Genomic DNA, 20,768 nt, shown 5'->3' with positions numbered 1-20,768 from the left:
TTTATAATTACTATTATGTCCAACAAATTGAAGAATTTGTTGCTTTTAAGGGTGCTTATGAAATTGTTTCTTTGATTGGAAAGTATGATGCTACTCTTTACAAATCTGAAAATTTTTCCATACTTAAATATTGTTATGATAATTATGCTTATAATGCCTATGTTAAACCATATATTGAGGACTCCTCCGCTGTCCAACAAGAGACTAATATTTTCCAGGAGTCTATGGAAGAAGGAATTGATGAAACTATGGGCTCATTGAATGAAAAGATGATGGGGAGAGCGAAGAACAAAAGGAGGAAGAGCAGATTAGCTACCCGTGCCCACCTTCTAATGATAGTAACTCTTTAACTCATACATTGTTTAATTTCCCTTTGAATTTACCGAAGGATCAATGCTGTGACGATTGTTATGATCTCGTTGATTCTTTTGAAATATCCCTTTTTGATGATGCTTGCTATGCTTGTGGCCAAGATGCCAATATGAATTATGCTTACAAAGATGAACTTGCTATAGTTCCTTATGTTAAATATGAAATTGTTGCTATTGCACCCACGCATGATAATCCTATTATCTTTTTGAATTCTCCCGACTACACCATATCGGAGAAGTTTGCCCTTATTAAGGATTATATTGATGGGTTGTGTTTTACTACTTTTTTTCACATGATGATTTTGATAGATATAATAAGCATGTGCTTGCTGCTCCTACTTGCAATTATTATGACAGAGGAACTACATCTCTGCCTCTCCATGTTTCCAATATGATAAAATTGCAAGAAACTGTTTATACTATGCATTGGCCTTTACTATGTGTGCATGAATTGTTCTTTTATGACATGCCGATGCATAGGAAGAGAGTTAGACTTCATTGTTGCATGATATATGTTACTTTGTGCTCACTACTAAATCACAAATTATTGTTAATTAAAATTGGCTTTGATATACCTATTGGGGAACGTAGAAGAATTTTAAAATTTTCTACGCATCACCAAGATCAATCTATGGAGTCATCTAGCTACGAGGGAGAGGGGAGTGCATCTACATACCCTTGTAGATCGCGAGCGGAAGCGTTCAAGAGAACGGGGTTGATGGAGTCGTACTCTTCGTGATCCAAACCACCGATGACCGAGCGCCGAATGGACGGCACCTCCGTGTTCAACACACGTACGGTTGGGAAGACGTCTCCTCCAACTTGATCCAACAAGGGGGAAGGAGAGGTTGATGGAGATCCAGCAGCACGACGGCGTGGTGGTGGAAGCAACGGTGATCTCAGCAGGGCTTCGCCAAGCTTAGCGAGAGGGAGAGGTGTCACGGGAGGGAGAGGGAGGCGCCAGGGGCTAGGGTCGGCTTCCCTCCCTCCCCCCACTATATATAGGTCCCCAGGGGGGCGCCGGCCCTAGTAGATGCAATCTCCAAGGGGGGGCGGCGGCCAAGGGGGGACTTGCCCCCCAAGTCAGGTGGGGCGTCCCCCACCCCTAGGGTTTCCAACCCTAGGAGCAGGGGGAGGACCATGGGGGGGCGCACCAGCCCACCAGGGGCTGGTTCCCCTCCCACTTCTGCCCATGGGGACCTCCGGGATAGGTGGCCCCACCCGGTGGACCCCCCGGGACCCTTCCGGTGGTCCCGGTACAATATCGATTACCCTTGAAACTTTCGCGATGGCCGAAACTAGACTTCCTATATATAAATATTCACCTCCGGACCATTCCGGAACTCCTCGTGACGTCCGGGATCTCATCCGGGACTCCGAACAACTTTCGGGTTACTACATACTAATATCTCTACAACCCTAGTGTCACCGAACCTTAAGTGTGTAGACCCTACGGGTTCGGGAGACACGCAGACATGACCGAGACAACTCTCCGTTCAATAACCAACACCGGGATCTGGATATCCATGTTGGCTCCCACATGTTCCACGATGATCTCATCGGATGAACCACGATGTCGAGGATTCAATCAATCCCGTATTTAATTCCCTTTGTCAATCGGTACGTTACTTGGCCAAGATTCGATCGTCGGTATCCCAATACCTCGTTCAATCTCGTTACCGGCAAGTCACTTTACTCATACCGTAATGCATGATCCCGTGACCAAACACTTGGTCACATTGAGCTCATTATGATGATGCATTACTGAGTGGGCCTAGAGATACCTCTCCGTCATACGGAGTGACAAATTCCAGTCTCGATCCATGTCAACCCAATAGATACTTTCGGGGATACCTGTAGTATACCTTTATAGTCACCCAGTTACGTTGTGACGTTTGGTACACCCAAAGCACTCCTACGGCATCCAGGAGTTACACGATCTCATGGTCTAAGGAAATGATACTTGACATTGGAAAAGATCTACCAAACGAACTACACGATCTTGTGCTATGCTTAGGATTGGGTCTTGTCCATCATATCATTCTCCTAATGATGTGATCCCGTTATCAATGAAATCCAATGTCCATAGTCAGGAAACCATGACTATCTGTTGATCAATGAGCTAGTTAACTAGAGGCTCACTAGGGACATGTTATGGTCTATGTATTCACACATGTATTATGATTTCTGGATAACACAATTATAGCATGAATAATAGACAATTATCATGAATAAGGAAATATAATAATAATCATTTTATTATTGCCTCTAGGACATATTCCCAACAGTCTCCCACTTGCACTAGAGTCAATAATCTAGTTACATTGTGATGAATCGAACACCCATAGAGTTCTGGTGTTGATCATGTTTTGCTCGCGGAAGAGGTTTAGTCAACGGATCTGTGACATTGAGATCCGTTTGTACTTTGCAAATATCTATGTCTCCATCTTGAACATTTTCACGAATGGAGTTGAAGCGACGCTTGATGTGCCTGGTCTTCTTGTGAAACTTGGGCTCCTTGGCAAGGGCAATAGCTCCAGTGTTGTCACAGAAGAGAGTGATCGGCCCCGACGCATTGGTATGAATCCTAGGTCGGTGATGAACTCATTCATCCAGATTGCTTCATGCGCTGCCTCCGAGGCTGCCATGTACTCCGCTTCACATGTAGATCCCGCCACAATGCATTGCTTGCAACTGCACCAGCTTACTGGCCCACCATTCAAAATATACACGTATCCGGTTTGTGACTTAGAGTCATCCAGATCTGTGTTGAAGCTAGCGTCAACGTAACCCTTTACGACGAGCTCCTCGTCACCTCCATATACGAGAAACATATCCTTAGTCCTTTTCAGGTACTTCAGGATGTTCTTGACTGCTGTCCAGTGTTCCATGCCAGGATTACTTTGGTACCTTCCTACCAAACTCCCAGCAAGGTTTACATCAGGTCTGGTACACAGCATGGCATACATGATAGACCCTATGGCTGAGACATAGGGGAAGACACTCATCTTTTCTCTATCTTCTGCCATGGTCGGACATTGAGCTGAGCTCAATTTCACACCTTGCAACACAGGCAAGAACCCCTTCTTGGACTGATCCGTATTGAACTTCTTCAATATCTTATCAAGGTATGTGCTTTGTGAAAGACCTATGAGGCGTCTCGATCTTTTCTATAGATCTGGATGCCTAATATGTAAGCAGCTTCTCCAAGGTCCTTCATTGAAAAACACTTATTCAAGTAGGCCTTAATACTGTCCAAAAGTTCTATATCATTTCCCATCAAAAGTATGTCATCCACATATAATATGAGAAATGCTACAAAGCTCCCACTCACTTTCTTGTAAACGCAGGCTTCTCCATAAGTCTGCATAAACCCAAACGCTTTGATCATTTCATTAAAGTGAATGTTCCAACTCCGAGATGCTTGCACCAGCCCATAGATGGAACACTGGAGCTTGCATACCTTGTTAGCATTCTTACGATCGACAAAACCTTCCGGCTGCATCATATGCCATTCTTCCTTAAGAATGCCGTTAAGGAATGCCGTTTTGACGTCCATTTGCCATATCTCATAATCATAGTATGCGACAATTGCTAAGATGATTTGGACGGACTTCATCTTCGCTACGGGTGAGAAGGTCTCATCGTAGTCAACCCCTTGAACTTGTCGATAACCCTTAGCGACAAGTAGAGCCTTATAGATGGTAACATTACCATCCGCGTCCGTCTTCTTCTTAAAGATCCATTTATTCTCTATCGCTCGCCGATCATCGGGCAAGTTTGTCAAAGTCCATACTTTGTTTTGATACATGGATCCTATCTCGGATTGCATGGCTTCAAGCCATTTGTTGGAATCTGGGCCCGCCATTGCTTCTTCATAGCTCGAAGGTTCACCGTTGTCTAACAACATGATTTCCAGGACAGGCTTGCCATACCATTCTGGTGTGGAACGTGTCCTTGTGGACCTTCGAAGTTCAGTAGTAACTTGATCCAAAGTACCTTGATCATCATCATTAACTTCCTCTCTAGTCAGAGCAGGCACCACAGGAACATCTTCCTAAGCTGCGCTACTTTCCAGTTCAAGAGGCAGTACTTCATCGAGTTCTACTTTCCTCCCACTTACTTCTCTCGAGAGAAACTCTTTCTCCAGAAAGGATCCGTTCTTGGGAACAAAGATCTTGCCTTCAGATCTGAGGTAGAAGGTATACCCAATGGTTTCCTTAGGGTATCCTATGAAGACGCATTTTTCCGACTTGGGTTCGAGCTTTTCAGGTTGAAGTTTCTTGACATAAGCATCGCATCCCCAAACTTTTAGCAACGACAACTTAGGTTTCTTCCCAAACCATAATTCATATGGTGTCGTCTCAACGGATTTAGACGGTGCCCTATTTAAAGTGAATGTAGCTGTCTCTAGAGCGTATCCCCAAAATGATAGCGGTAAATCAGTGAGTGACATCATAGATTGCACCATATCCAATAGAGTGCGATTATGACGTTTGGACACACCGTTACGCTGAGGTGTTCCAGGCGGCATGAGTTGTGAAACGATTCCACATTTCCTTAAGTGCGTGCCATATTCGTGACTCAAATATTCTCCCCCACGATCTGATCGCAAGAACTTGATTTTCCTGTCCTGTTGATTCTCAACCTCACTCTGAAATTCCTTGAACTTTTCAAAGGTCTCAGACTTGTGTTTCATTAAGTAGACATACCCATATCTACTTAAGTCATCAGTGAGGGTGAGAATATAACAATAGCCACCACGAGCCTCAACACTCATTGGACCGCACACATCAGTATGTATGATTTCCAATAAGTTGGTTGCTCGCTCCATTGTTCCATAGAACGGAGTCTTGGTCATCTTGCCCATGAGGCATGGTTCGCATGTGTCAAATGATTCGAAATCAAGAGACTCCAAAAGTCCATCTGTATAGAGCTTCTTCATGCGTTTGACACCGATGTGACCAAGGCGGCAGTGCCATAGATATGTGGGACTATCATTATCAATCTTACATCTTTTGGTATTCACACTATGAATATGTGTAACATCATGTTCGAGATTCATTAAGAATAAACCATTGACCAGCGGGGCATGACCATAAAACATATCTCTCATATAAATAGAACAACCATTATTCTCGGATTTAAATGAGTAGCCATCTCGTATTAAAAAATATCCAAATACAATGTTCATGCTCCAAGCTGGCACTAAATAACAATTATTGAGGTTTAAAACTAATCCCGTAGGTAAATGTAGAGGTAGCGTGCCGACGGCGATCACATCAACCTTGGAACCATTCCCGACGCGCATCGTCACCTCGTCCTTCGCCAGTCTCCGCTTATTCCGCAGCTCCTGTGTTGAGTTACAAATATGAGCAACCGCACCGGTATCAAATACCCAGGAGCTACTACGAGTACTGGTAAGGTACACATCAATTACATGTATATCACATATACCTTTAGTGTTGCCGGTCTTCTTGTCCGCTAAGTATTTGGGGGCAGTTCCGCTTCCACTGTCCCTTTCCCTTGCAATAAAAGCACTCAGTCTCAGGTTTGGGTCCATTCTTTGGCTTCTTCCCGGCAACTGATTTACCGGCCGCGGCGACTCCCTTGTCGTCCTTCTTGAAGTTCTTCTTACCCTTGCCTTTCTTGAAACTAGTGGTTTTATTGTCGATCAACACTTGATGTTCCTTTTTGATTTCCACCTCAGCTGATTTCAGCATTGAAAATACTTTAGGAATAGTTTTGACCATCCCCTCCATATTGTAGTTCATCACAAAGCTCTTGTAGCTAGGTGGGAGCGACTGAAGGATTCTGTCAATGACCGCCTCGTCCGGGAGGTTAATGTCCAGCTGGGACAAGCGGTTGTGCAACCCGGACATTTTGAGTATGTGCTCACTGACAGAACTATTTTCCTCCATCTTACAACTGTAGAACTTGTCGGAGACTTCATATCTCTCGACCCGGGCATGAGCTTGGAAAACCATTTTCAGCTCTTCGAACATCTCATATGCTCCGTGTTGCTCAAAACGCTTTTGGAGCCCCGGTTCTAAGCTGTAAAGCATGCCACACTGAACGAGGGAGTAATCATCAGCACGCGACTGCCAAGCGTTCATAACGTCTTGGTTCTCTGGGATGGGTGCTTCACCTAGCGGTGCTTCTAGGACACATTCTTTCTTAGCAGCTATGAGGATGATCCTCAGGTTCCAGACCCAGTCTGTATAGTTGCTGCCATCATCTTTCAGCTTGGTTTTCTCTAGGAACACGTTGAAGTTGAGGTTGACATGAGCGTTGGCCATTTGATCTACAAGACATTTTGCAAAGGTTTTTAGACTAAGTTCATGATAATTAAGTTCATCTATTCAAATTATTTAATGAACTCCCACTCAGATTGACATTCCTCTAGTCATCTAAGTGATACATGATCCGAGTCAACTAGGCCGTGTCCGATCATCATGTGAGATGGACTAGTCATCATCGGTGAACATTTTCATGTTGATCATATCTTCTATATGACTCATGTTCGACCTTTCGGTCTTCCGTGTTCCGAGGCCATTTCTGTACATGCTAGGCTCGTCAAGTCAACCTAAGTGTATTGCGTGTGTAAATCCGGCTTACACCCATCGTATGTGAACGTTAGAACCTATCACACCCGATCATCACGTGGTGCTTCGGAACAACGGACCTTAGCAACGTTGCATAGTTAGGGGGAACACTTTCTTGAAATTATTGCGAGGGATCATCTTATTTATGCTACCATCGTTCTAAGCAAATAAGATGTAAAACATGATAAACATCACATGCAACCAAATAGTGACATGATATGGCCAATATCATTTTGCTCCTATTGATCTCCATCTTCGGGGCGCCATGATCATCGTCGTCAACGGCTTGACACCATGATCTCCATCATCGTGTCTTCATGAAGTTGTCTCGTCAACTATTACTTCTACTACTATGGCTAACGGTTAGCGATAAAGCAAAGTAATTACATGACGTTTATGTTGACACGCAGGTCATAAATAAATTAAGACAATTCCTATGGCTCCTGCCAGTTGTCATACTCATCGACATGCAAGTCGTGATTCCTATTAAAAGAACATGATCAATCTCATACATCACATATATCATTCATCACATCCTTTTGGCCATATCACATCACATGGCACATGCTGCAAAAACAAGTTAGACGTCCTCTAATTGGTGTTGCAAGTTTTTTTTACGTGGCTGCTATAGGTTTCTAGCAAGAACGTTTCTTACCTACGCCAAAACCACAACGTGATATGCCAATTTCTATTTACCCTTCATAAGGACCCTTTTCATAGAATCCGATCTGACTAAAGTGGGAGAGACAGACACCCGCTAGCGACCTTATGCAACTAGTGCATGTCAGTCGGTGGAACCAGTCTCACATAAGCGTATGTGTAAGGTCGGTCCAGGCCGCTTCATCCCACGATGCCATCGAATCAAGATAAGACTAGTAACGGTAAGTAAATTGACAAAATCGATGCCCACAACATCTTGTGTTCTACTCGTGCATACAAACTACACATAGACCTAGCTCATGATGCCACTGTTGGGGAACGTAGCAGAATTTTAAAATTTTCTATGCATCACCAAGATCAATCTATGGAGTCATCTAGCAACGAGGGAGAGGGGAGTGCATCTACATACCCTTGTAGATCGCGAGCGGAAGCGTTCAAGAGAACTGGGTTGATGGAGTCGTACTCGTCGTGATCCAAATCACCGATGACCGAGCGCCGAATGGACGGCACCTCCGCGGTCGACAAACGTATAGTTGGGGAAGACGTCTCCTCCTTCTTGATCCAGCAAGGGGCAGGAGAGGTTGATTGTGACGCCCTGAGACCAATGTGCCAGGTGTCCTCTAGTTATTCGCTGTTGTTGCCTTGTTATTGCATATCATGTCATCATGTGCATTTCATTTGCATACATGTTCGTCTCATGCATCCGAGCATTTTCCCCGTTGTCCGTTTTGCATTCCGGCGCTCCGTTCTCCTCCGGTGGTCATTTCTACTTTTCTTTCATGTGTGGGGATTAAACATTTCCGGATTGGACCGAGACTTGCCAAGCGGCCTTGGTTTACTACCGGTAGACCGCCTGTCAAGTTTCGTACCATTTGGATTTCGTTTGATACTCCAACGGTTAACCGAGGGACCGAAAAGGCCTCGTGTGTGTTGCAGCCCAACACCCCTCCAATTTGGTCCAAAACCCACCTAGACCTCCTCCATCATCTCGGTCGTTCGATCACGATCCCGTGGCCGAAAATCGCACCTCATTTGGACTCTCCTAGCTCCCTCTACCTATAAATATGTGGCTCTCCCCGATTTTTCGCGCAGTCCAAACCCTAGATCTAACTCCCTCGTCGCCACCGGACAAAACTTCGCCGCCCGGACATGTCCGCCGCCGCCTTCGTCCAATCCGGAGCCGACATGTGTCCTCCCGCGCCCCACTTTGCCGCCGGGCCCGTGGAGCCCATCTCCGGCCCGCCCCGGGACGCGCCAGGCCCGAGGAGATCTGCGCCGCGCCCTCTCGCCGGACCTCCGCCGGAGTTCCTCGCCGCCGGTCAACCTCGCCGGAGCTCGCCTCCAGGACCCTCGCGCCTCCCCAAGCTCCGTCCATCGCCGGAGATGGATCCCCGACCTCGTCCTCCACCGGATCGAGTGTATCCCGGCCTCCCTCGACTTCCCATTGCCTCGCCAGACTTCCTCCGCCCTCGCCGGAGCCCTCCAGCGCCGCCGCGCCATGGCCGCCGTCCTGCGCTGCCTTCCTCCTATGAGCGCACCGCGCCTCCCGAGGGCCCGGCCCTGCGTCGCCCTTCGCCGGAGCCGCGCCCTGGCGACCGTGCTCCTCCGCCTCGACCTCCTCGGCATTCGCGCCCTCGCCGAAGGAGCTCGCCGCCGGCGTTGACCTGCCCCTGGACGAGATCCACCAGGTCGTCTATCCAAACGCGGCTCCTCGTCCCCCGGATCTCCTTGTCCCGGATCTCGTTGTCCCGGGTTGACTTTTCGCGCGGGGTAAAATTTCACCAAGTCCCTGAGTTTTCCATGTTTCAAATGCCCATGTTCATCGTGTCACAACTTTGCATCCGTAGCTCCGATTCATGCGTGTAGAATATCAAAATGTTCGTCTCAGAGAGCACATCATTTCAGCTCATAGCATCATTTTCATTTGAGTTCATCTTGGCGCCCAAAATGCTGTTGGAAGAGAGCTATTTGAGATTATTGTCAGATCTGCTGCACCATATAGCTATTTGTCATTTTTGCCATGATTAATGTGTGCATGATATGCCCCTGAGCTCTACATGTATTTTGTTATATGCCTTGCCATCTTTCCAGAGGTTCCATCCATGTATTTTTGTGATGTGTGTGGTGACTAGCACAAGCTTGCAAAGTGAGGCACTTGGTAATGCTGATTTCAGGGACTTAGCATTTCCACTAAGTCCTTGACCTGTTTATCTCATATGGCGATATGTTCTTGTTGTTTCCTAGTGATCCGTGCCTCTTTTGAGGATGATTAGTAAGGATTTTTTGTTAATATTGTAGTGCTCTATCCATCCATGTCTTTTTTTGCAATTATGGAGCACCCTGGCTTGAGTCAATCGAGCTCTAATTTTGCTATTTCATGAATCTGGGCAGATTGTCTACTTGTTAGCAATTTTGCCGAGGATGTTGTAGTTCATCCGTGGATGCTATGCTTTTGTTCTTGCCATGTCTAGCTTTTATTATGTGTATTCTTGATGGGTGTATGCTTAGATTGTCATGCCTTGCTCTGTAGTGAGTGCATCGAGCTAGTGAACATGCCTACTTGATATCTGTTTCAGCATGCTCCAGTTTTCACTAAGTCTATGATCTGATTATGTTTTTGCCATGTTCACATGCTTGCAATTGTATTTTCTGATCCCTTTTGGCTCAATGTCACTAAGGGACTTTTGTTAAGCTCTTTGAGTAGCTCCATTCCATGCTTTACTTTGCCATGTTCAGGTCCTGTAGCATATAGTTTTCATGCTCCGAAGAGTGCTATCTGATCTGAAATTCCAGACAAGTGTTAATTTCACTAAGTCTGAGATCTGTTTACCATATGCATTTTTGCCATGCTTGTTTGAACTTGTTAATGGATGAATTGGCCGTAGCTCAGTGCTATACTTTTGTTAAGCATCATGAATGCATCCCTGCCATGTATTTTGTTGTCTTGTTTGGGTGCTGTAGCATGTTCATCTTGTTGCATTTAGATGGCTACTTGCTGTAAACCGCAGAACGTGGTCATATTTGAATTGCTTGCCATTTCCAAACCATAACTCCGATTCCGGCATTCTTTATATCCTTTTCAAGCGATTTAATCTCATATTTCCAGTGGCATACTTGGATTTCCAAGTTGAGGCCATGTTCATGCATTCTCTTGCAAATCATGCATATGCATCGCATACCGCATCTCACATATCATACCATGTTCATGTGTTGGTTGTTTACTATGTTGTGTGCTTCTTTCCGGTGTTTGCTTCTTCGGGTTGGTTTTGGTTACGTCGCGTTTGTGAGGACCCGTTCGTCTACGTCCGTTTGTCTTCTTCATGGACTCATTCTTCTTCCTTGCGGGATTTCAGGCAAGATGACCATACCCTCGAAATCACTTCTATCTTTGCTTGCTAGTTGCTCGCTCTTTTGCTATGCCTAAGCTGCGATACCTACCACTTGCTTATCATGCCTCCCATATTGTTGAACCAAGCCTCTAACCCACCTTGTCCTAGCAAACCGTTGTTTGGCTATGTTACCGCTTTGCTCAGCCCCTCTTATAGCGTTGTTAGCTGCAGGTAAAGATTGAAGTTTGTTCCTTGTTGGAACATGGAGATGTTGTTCCTTGTTGGAACATGTTTACTTGTTGGGTTATCACAATATATCTTATTTAATTAATGCATCTATACACTTGGTAAAGGGTGGAAGGCTCAGCCTTATGCCTGGTGTTTTGTTCCACTCTTGCCGCCCTAGTTTCCGTCATATCGGTGTTATGTTCCCGGATTTTGCGTTCCTTACGCGGTTGGGTAATAATGGGAACCCCTTGACAGTTCGCCTTAAGTAAAGCTCTTCCAGCAATGCCCAACATTGGTTTTACCATTTGCCACCTAGCCTTTTCTTTTGCCTTGGGAGTCACGCTCCTGAGGGTCATCATTATTTACCCCCCCTCGGGCCAGTGCTCCTCTGAGTGTTGGTCCAACTGAGCGATGTCCGAGGCTACCAAGGGCAACTCTGGGCTGGCTTACCCGACGTCTTGCTCATCCGGTGTGCCCTGAGAACGAGATATGTGCAGCTTCTATCAGGATTTGTCTGCACATCTGGGTGGTGTTGCTGGTTTAGTTTTACCCTGTCGAAATGTCTTGTAGAACCGGGATACCGAGTCTGATCGGAATGTCTCGGGAGGAGGTCTATTCCTTTGTTGACCGTCAGAGCTTGTGATGGGCTAAGTTGGGACACCCCTGCAGGGATTTGAACTTTCGAAAGCGGTGCCCGCGGTTATGGGCAGATGGGAATTTGTTAATGTCCGGTTGTAGAAAACCTGAAGTTGACCTTAATTAAAATGTATCAACCGTGTGTGTAACCGTTATGGTCTCTTTCTGGCGGAGTCCGAGAAGTGAACACGGTGTTGGAGTTATGCTTGACGTAGGTTGTTTTAGGATCACTTCTTGATCATACTTTTATCGACCGTGCTTTGCCTTCTCTTCTCGCTCTCATTTGCGTATGTTAGCCACCATATATGCCAGTCGCTTGCTGCAGCTCCACCTCATACCTTTACCTTACCCATAAGCTTAAATAGTCTTGATCGCGAGGGTGCGAGATTGCTGAGTCCCTGTGGCTCACAGATACTTCCAAAAACTAGCTTGCAGGTGCCGATGAGTCCGTGCAGATGATGCAACCAAGCTCAAGGAGGAGCTCGATGAAGATCTTGTCCTTTATGTTGTTCTGCTTCTAGTTGATCAGTAGTGGTGCCCATTTGGGGTCGATCGGGGACCTTGTCGCATTTGGGGTTCTTCTTTTATTTTGGTTCCGTAGTCGGACCTTGATTGTATCTGGATGATGTAATGTTTTATTCATGTAATTGTGTGAAGTGGCGATTGTAAGCCAACTATGTATCTCTTTCCCTTATGTATTACATGGGTTGTGTGAAGATTACCTCACTTGCGACATTGCTTTCAATGCGGTTATGCCTCTAAGCCGTGCTTCGACACGTGGGAGATATAGCCGCATCGAGGGCGTTACAAGTTGGTAATCAGAGCCTTCCCCCACCTTAGGAGCCCCATTGCTTGATCGAACTAGTAGCCGTTGTTGAGTCTAGAAAAATGTTTTGAGTCATTTAGGAATTATATATCGGAGAGTTTAGGAATTATTTTTACTCCCCAGTCTCCTCATCGCTTTGGTAAGGCATCCTGACGTAGAGTTTTGACTCTTCTCTTCTCAAATTTCACAAAAACAAATTTAGGATCACGCGGGTATCTTGGAATCATTCCGATGTTTTTATGATGAGAACATTGTCTTGGTGCCTCCTGTCAGGGGTTTTGTGGAAGTGTCCCGGGGAGTTGAGCTCCGAGGTGTTGTTGTCATAATTTTATTGTTGCAGTTCTGGAATACCTGAGTTTAGTACGCCGACATCAAAAATCTCTTTTATGCAGTTCATTGGTGAGATAACCTCGACGCCACCCAGTACTGGGGCGGGAGTTCGGAGGTATTGCCATAACTTGTATAACGGATGCTTTTCGAAGGTTGAGGTAGATGATTTCCGAAGGTCTCTTGGTTATGTGTTGAAGGATGGATACAGCTGGATGTAGGATTTGCTAGTTTTGGGTAAGATATTATGCTTCCCCTGTATCCCCAACACCTGATTGCATAACCGAAAAATTTCGGGAGTTTTTAAGTGGGAATTCAAGTAGCTCTTAGGATATCTTTCTGACGGATATATGATATAAAATTGGGGTTCGACGTCTAGTGGTCCGCCTATTCACGGTTGGTTTTACAGTGGTCTCGTTGTGTCTTAAAGAGTCCTTGGCTATGCCGACTCGGGGACGCTTCGTATGTCATGTGCGCTGCCTTGTACATGATGGTGCTGTACGATCGAGCCCGTGTAGGCGCCACCACAAAAACTTCAGACGAAACATCTATCATATGTTTTGTTCCGGTTTATTCTATAAGCCAATCCTTTGTTTTGTTTTGAGTTGTGGTATTCGAGTTGCTTCAAAGTCAAATGTTGATTCCATACCTGTTCCTAAGCGGTGTTCTCATACTCCGATGTGAATACTAATCCTTCTCGATCATCGAGTTTGCCATTTCAATTTCTTTTCACGGCGTGTTTCCCTTCAAATGGATCCGATCATTTCTACAACCGCAAGATCAAGTATCAGTTCTTCTCAACGGTGTTCGTTTCACCCATTCCAAATTGTCTTTGTTTTTTCCCACCCTCCCTCCCTTTTGCTTTTCTCCAAGGATTCAGATCTCTTAATCGAGTATCCATATTATTGATGTGAGGTCTCTCCATTCTTTTCTATCAATATTCTTATCAGGTGATTCTCATGAAGATACTAACGGAGCTTCTAGTTCATCATTCTTCTTTCTTTTATCTTCTCCGGTGGTTTCAAGTCAAGCTTTCGGTGTTGATCATATTCTTTTCCGTATTTCAAATGCCTTTCTCATGCCAGTGCACCTCATATTCATTCCTCTTCTCGCTATTCAATTGTTCCGGAGTGTTCAAGATATCTCGAAAATTCTTGTTTCCACTCTGCAGTTATTCAATATCTTCGAGGACGTTCTCTCTTTCAAGTCTTTTAATTCAACCGGTGCAACCTCCCTTTGAAATCTTTTCAACGGTGTTATTTTGAGTGGGCCCTAACCCACAGGTCTTTTCCCAGGATCTTACCTGACTCTTCTTATTTTCCCGGAGCTATCCTCAATTTTTCTTTTCGAAGTTTGACGTAAGTATGATTTATCATGAGTTAAATGTCTTTCTCCAAGATCTTTCAAATTCATTTCATTGTTGATTCAACTTTCATATTCTTCTTTATTCCGGTGCCTCAATAATTCTTGGTGGTGTTTCTTGTTGTCATTCTCATCTTTTGAAGACCGAAGAAGAGTTTCTCTTTAATCTTGCTCCATTCTCTTCAAGATTCGTGATTCTAGCTTCATGCCATTCTCTCATAATTATTTTTGGTTGTGAGTATTTTGTCACCTATCCAGAGTAATTCAAGAGTCTTCTCAGTTTGTTATCCGGAGTCCATCAATTCAGGTTTATTCATTCTCAGCTGTCAGTTATGATTCTCCTATCAGTTCGGGATCTATTCGTTCTCTTGTATCTAAATTCCTTCAAGTATCTTCTTTCGTTTTCCAATTCTTCCCGGTGAATTTGTGCTCTTGCTATTTTCATGTTCAATTCTTACGGTGGTTCGTCCAAGTTTCTTCTTCCTTCATTTATCATATAAATGCATTCGTGTTTTCCTAATTCTACCGGTGGATCGTTGAAGACCTTCTCAAGCTTAAGTTATGCCTCTCCTTAATCCTTTCCACGAGAATAAATAGTATGCCAAATCCGTTGTTTGTCATCAATTTAAATTGGTGAAGGATACGCATAACGTAATCCTTATTCTTGTTCATCCAAGTGATTAATTCCCTATTCCGGAGGTGCATCAAATTCTTGATTCAAGTTGTCCATCTTTATTTCCGGAGCTCAAAGTTATTTCAATTATTTCATTCCAAAGATCTATCTAATCATTGCAAGGATTCACCTTGTGTTTTCAACTTGCCCTTCATTACGTTTTGATCATCCTTTTGTTACCGGAGTTCTGCACGAAGGTTCTACATGCTGGTTCATCAAGGATTTAATTCCTTCTCAAAGTGTTCATCAAGTTTCTTTTCAGAGGTGCTCAAGCATTCTTCATCTTGCAATCCGGAGTGCAATTTTTTTTCTACCGCTCCATTGGAGGTGGTATTATGTCATTCTTGATAATTTGAGTTCATGTTTCATGATTCACATGTTCTCAAGAATGAGGTATTTAAGCCCATCACTTTCTGCATTGGAGTTATCTTGTGTCATGTTGCACCTAAAGTCTTCCCGAAGGATTGTTGCTATTTATGTTGCTCATGATGACCCACGTTCTTCATTTATCCTCCCGGTGTAAAAGTTTCTCGTTTCCTTTTTCTTATCATTCCAATCTATCATTTCCGTTAGTGACAGAATTTCTACTCAGTTTTGACATGTTTTCCATAAGCCCACTTAAAGCTTATCTTTTCGTTGTTGGTTTTCCAATAACTCCGTTCGACCTTTCGCTTAAGGATGCCTTTTCAACTCTTTTGTGGCAGAAGTTGGCATTTTCTTCTCCATTCTCCTAGTTCAATTATCTATCTTCTATTCTTTTGTTCCGGAGGCATTGTCATGTTGCTTTCTTCAACCATCATCTCATTTTGTCAAAGATCATGTTCTTTTCATGCCTATCCATTTAACCTGAGTGTTGTGCCCTTTTGCTCAAGTTCTTTTCTCCTTGTCAAGCCTTGCATCTCTTTTCAATCGGAGTGCTACCCGAATTTGTTCTTCCTCGTTCCTCTTCCCTACCGAAGTGCTTTCAACTTTGTTCTTCTTCATTGTATTTTTTTCTCTTAATTTGTCCAACTCTTTTCAAGGTTCTTTGGTTTCACGCATTTGTCAAAGGAGCAACTTAGTTTTACCTCTTCTCTTTTTTATGTTTTCCCTCCGGTGCCATTCTACATCTCGGGACGAGATCCTCTCGTAGTGGTGGAGTGTTGTGACGCCCCGAGACCGATGTGCCAGGTGTCCTCTAGTTATTCGCTATTGTTGCCTTGTCATTGCTTGCGTGTCATGCATTGCATATCATGTCATCATGTGCATTTCATTTGCATACATGTTCGTCTCATGCATCCAAGCATTTTCCCCGTTGTCCGTTTTGCATTCCGGCGCTCCGTTCTCCTCCGGTGGTCATTTCTAATTTTCTTTCATGTGTGGGGATTAAACATTTCTGGATTGGACCGAGACTTGCCAAGCGGCCTTGGTTTACTACCGGTAGACCGCCTGTCAAGTTTCGTACCATTTGGACTTCGTTTGATACTCCAACGGTTAACCGAGGGACCGAAAAGGCCTCATGTGTGTTGCAGCCCAACACCCCTCCAATTTGGTCCAAAACCCACCTAGAACTCCTCCATCATCTCGGTCGTTCGATCACGATCGCGTGGCCGAAAACCGCACCTCATTTGGACTCTCCTAGCTCCCTCTACCTATAAATATGTGGCTCTCTCCGATTTTTCGCGCAGTCCAAACCCTAGATCTAACTCCCTCGTCGCCACCGGACAAAACTTCACCGCCCGGACATGTCCGCCGCCGCCTTCGTCCAATCCGGAGCCGACATGTGTCCTCCCGCGCCCCACTTCGCCGCCGGGCCCGTGGATCCCATCTCCGGCCCACCCCAGGCCGCGCCAGGCCCGAGGAGATCCGCGCCACGCCCTCTCGCCGGACCTCCGCCAGAGTTCCTCGCCGCCGGTCAACCTCGCCAGAGCTCGCTGCCAGGACCCTCGCGCCTCCCCAAGCTCCATCCATCGCTGGAGATGGATCCCCGACCTCGTCCTCCACCGGATCGAGTGTATCCCGGCCTCCCTCGACTTCCCATTGCCTCGCTGGACTTCCTCCGCCCTCGCCGGAGCCCTCCAGCGCCGCCGCGCCATGGCCGCTGTCCTGCGCCGCCTTCCTCCTGTGAGCGCACCACGCCGCCCGAGCGCCCGGCCCTGCGTCGCCCTTCGCTGGTGCCGTGCCCCGGCGACCGTGCTCCTCCACCTCGACCTCCTCGGCATCCGCGCCCTCACCGGAGGAGCTCGCCGCCGGCGTTGACCTGCCCCTGGACAAGATCCACCAGGTCGTCTATCCAAACGCGGCTCCTCGTCCCCCGGATCTCCTTGTCCCAGATCTCGTCGTCCCGCGTTGACTTTTCCCGCAGGGTAAAATTTCACCAAGTCCCCGAGTTTTCCATGTTTCAAATGCCCATGTTCATCATATCACAACTTTGCATCCGTAGCTCCGATTCATGCGTGTAGCATATCAAAATGTTCGTCTCAGAGAGCACATCATTTCAGCTCATTGCATCATTTTCATTTGAGTTCATCTTGGCGCCCGAAATGCTGTTAGAAGAGAGCTATTTGAGATTATTGTCAGATCTGCTGCACCATATAGCTATTTGTCATTTTTGTCATGATTAATGTATGCATGATATGCCCCTGAGCTCTACATGTATTTTGTTATATGCCTTGCCATCTTTCCAGAGGTTTCATCCATGTATTTTTGTGATGTGTGTGGTGACTAGCACAAGCTTGCAAAGTGAGGCACTTGGTAATGCTGATTTCAGGGACTTAGCATTTCCACTAAGTCCTTGACCTGTTTATCTCATGTGGCGATATGTTCTTGTTGTTTCCTAGTGATCCGTGCCTCTTTTGAGGATGATCAGTAAGGATTTTTTGTTAATATTGTAGTGCTCTATCCATCCATGTCTTTTTTTGCAATTATGGAGCACCCTAGCTTGAGTCAATCGAGCTCTACTTTTGCTATTTCGTGAATCTGGGCAGATTGTCTACTTGTTAGCAATTTTGCCGAGGATGTTGTAGTTGATCCGTGCATGCTATGCTTTTGTTCTTGCCATGTCTAGCTTTTATTATGTGTATTATTGATGGGTGTATGCTTAGATTGTCATGCCTTGCTCTGTAGTGAGTGCATCGAGCTAGTGAACATGCCTACTTGATATCTGTTTCAGCATGCTCCAGTTTTCACTAAGTCTATGATCTGATTATGTTTTTGCCATGTTCACATGCTTGCAATTGTATTTTCTGATCCCTTTTGGCTCAATGTCACTAAGGGACTTTTGTTAATCTCTTTGAGTAGCTCCATTCCATGCTTTACTTTGCCATGTTCAGGTTCTGTAGCATATAGTTTTCATGCTCCGAAGAGTGCTATCTGATCGGAAATTCCAGACAAGTGTTAATTTCACTAAGTGTGAGATCTGTTTACCATATGCATTTTTGCCATGCTTGTTTGAACCTGTTAATGGATGAATTGGCCGTAGCTCAGTGCTAGAATTTTGTTAAGCATCATGAATGCATCCCTGCCATGTATTTTGATGTCTTGTTTCGGTGCTGTAGCATGTTCATCTTGATGCATTTTGATGGCTACTTGCTGTAAATCGCAGAACGTGGTCATATTTGAATTGGTTGCCATTTCCAAACCGTAACTCCGATTTCGGCATTCTTTATATCTTTTTCGAGCGATTTCATCTCATCTTTCCAGTGGCACACTTCGATTTCCATGTTGGGGCCAGGTTCATGCATTCTCTTGCAAATCATGCATATGCATCGCATACCGCATCTCGCATACCATACCATGTTCATGTGTTGGTTGTTTACTATGTTGTGTGCTTCTTTCCGGTGTTTGCTTCTTCGGGTTGGTTTCGGTTACGTCGCGTTTGTGAGGACCCGTTCGTCTATGTTCGTTTTTCTTCTTCATGGACTCATTCTTCTTCCTTGCGGGATTTCAGGCAAGATGACCATACCCTCGAAATCACTTCTATCTTTGCTTGCTAGATGCTCGCTCTTTTGCTATGTGTAAGCTGCGATACCTACCACTTTCTTATCATGCCTCCCATATTGTTGAACCAAGCCTCTAACCCACCTTGTCCTTGCAAACCGTTGTTTGGCTATGTTACCGCTTTGCTCAGCCCCTCTTATAGCGTTGTTAGCTGCAGGTGAAGATTGAAGTTTGTTCCTTGTTGGAACATGGAGATGTTGTTCCTTGTTGGAAAATGTTTATTTGTTGGGTTATCACAATATATCTTATTTAATTAATGCATCTATACACTTGGTAAATGGTGGAAGGCTCGGCCTTATGCCTGGTGTTTTGTTCCACTCTTGCCGCCCTAGTTTCCGTCATATCGGTGTTATGTTCCCGGATTTTGCGTTCCTTACGTGGTTGGGTAATAATGGGAACCCCTTGATAGTTCGCCTTAAGTAAAGCTCTTCCAGCAATGCCCAACATTGGTTTTACCATTTGCCACCTAGCCTTTTCTTTTGCCTTGGGAGTCGCGCTCCTGAGGGTCATCATTATTTTACCCCCCCCCCCTCGGGCCAGTGCTCCTCTGAGTGTTGGTCCAACTGAGCGATGTCTGAGGCTACCAGGGGCAACTCTGGGCTGGCTTACCCGATGTCTTGCTCATCCGGTGTGCCCTGAGAACGAGATATGTGCAGCTCCTATCGGGATTTGTCGGCACATCTGGGTGGTGTTGCTGGTTTAGTTTTACCCTGTCGAAATGTCTTGTAGAACCGGGATACCAGTCTGATCGGAATGTCTCGGGAGGAGGTCTATTCCTCGGCAGGGCTTCGCCAAGCTCCGACGAGAGGGAGAGGTGTTACGAGGGGAGAGGGAGGCGCCAGGGACTTTGGTGCGGCTGCCCTCCTCCCCCCCACTATATATAGGGTGCCTAGGTGGGGCGCCGTCCCTAGGAGATCCCATCTCCAAGGGGGGCGGCAGCCAAGGGGGGACTTGCCCCCCAAGTCAGGTGGGGCGTCCCCCACCCCTAGGGTTTCCAACACTAGGCACAGGTGGATGCCCATGGGGGGGTGCACCAGCCCACCAGGGGCTGGTTCCCCTCCCACTTCAGCCCATGGGGCCCTCCGGGATAGGTGTCCTCACCCGGTGGACCCCCCGGGACCCTTCCGGTGGTCCCGGTACAATATCGATTACCCCCGAAACTTTCGCGATGGCTGAAACTAGACTTCCTATATATAAATCTTCACCTCCGGACCATTCCGGAACTCCCCGTGACGTCCGGGATATCATCCAGGACTCCGAACAACTTTCGGGTTACCGCATACTAATATCTCAACAACCCTAGCGTCACCGAACCTTAAGTGTGTAGACCCTACGAGTTCGGGAGACACGCAGACATGACCGAGACAACTCTCCGGTCAATAACCACCACCAGGATCTGGATATCCATGTTGGCTCCCACATGTTCCACGATGATCTCATCGGATGAACCACGATGTCGAGGATTCAATCAATCCCGTATTCAATTCCCTTTGTCAATCGGTACGTTACTTACCCGAGATTCGATCGTCGGTATCCCAATACCTCGTTCAATCTCGTTACCGGCAAGTCACTTTACTCGTACCATAATGCATGGTCCCGTGACCAAACACTTGGTCACATTGAGCTCATTATGATGATGCATTACTGAGTGGGCCCAGAGATACCTCTTCGTCATACGGAGTGACAAATTCCAGTCTCTATCCGTGTCAACCCAACAGATACTTTCGGGGATACCTGTAGTATACCTTTATAGTCACCCAGTTATGTTGTGAC

The sequence above is a fragment of the Triticum aestivum genome, chromosome 6A (genome assembly GCF_018294505.1).
Source record: "Triticum aestivum cultivar Chinese Spring chromosome 6A, IWGSC CS RefSeq v2.1, whole genome shotgun sequence".
Classification (NCBI taxonomy): Eukaryota; Viridiplantae; Streptophyta; class Magnoliopsida; order Poales; family Poaceae; genus Triticum; species Triticum aestivum.
Note: the sequence above shows the minus strand (reverse complement) of the source record.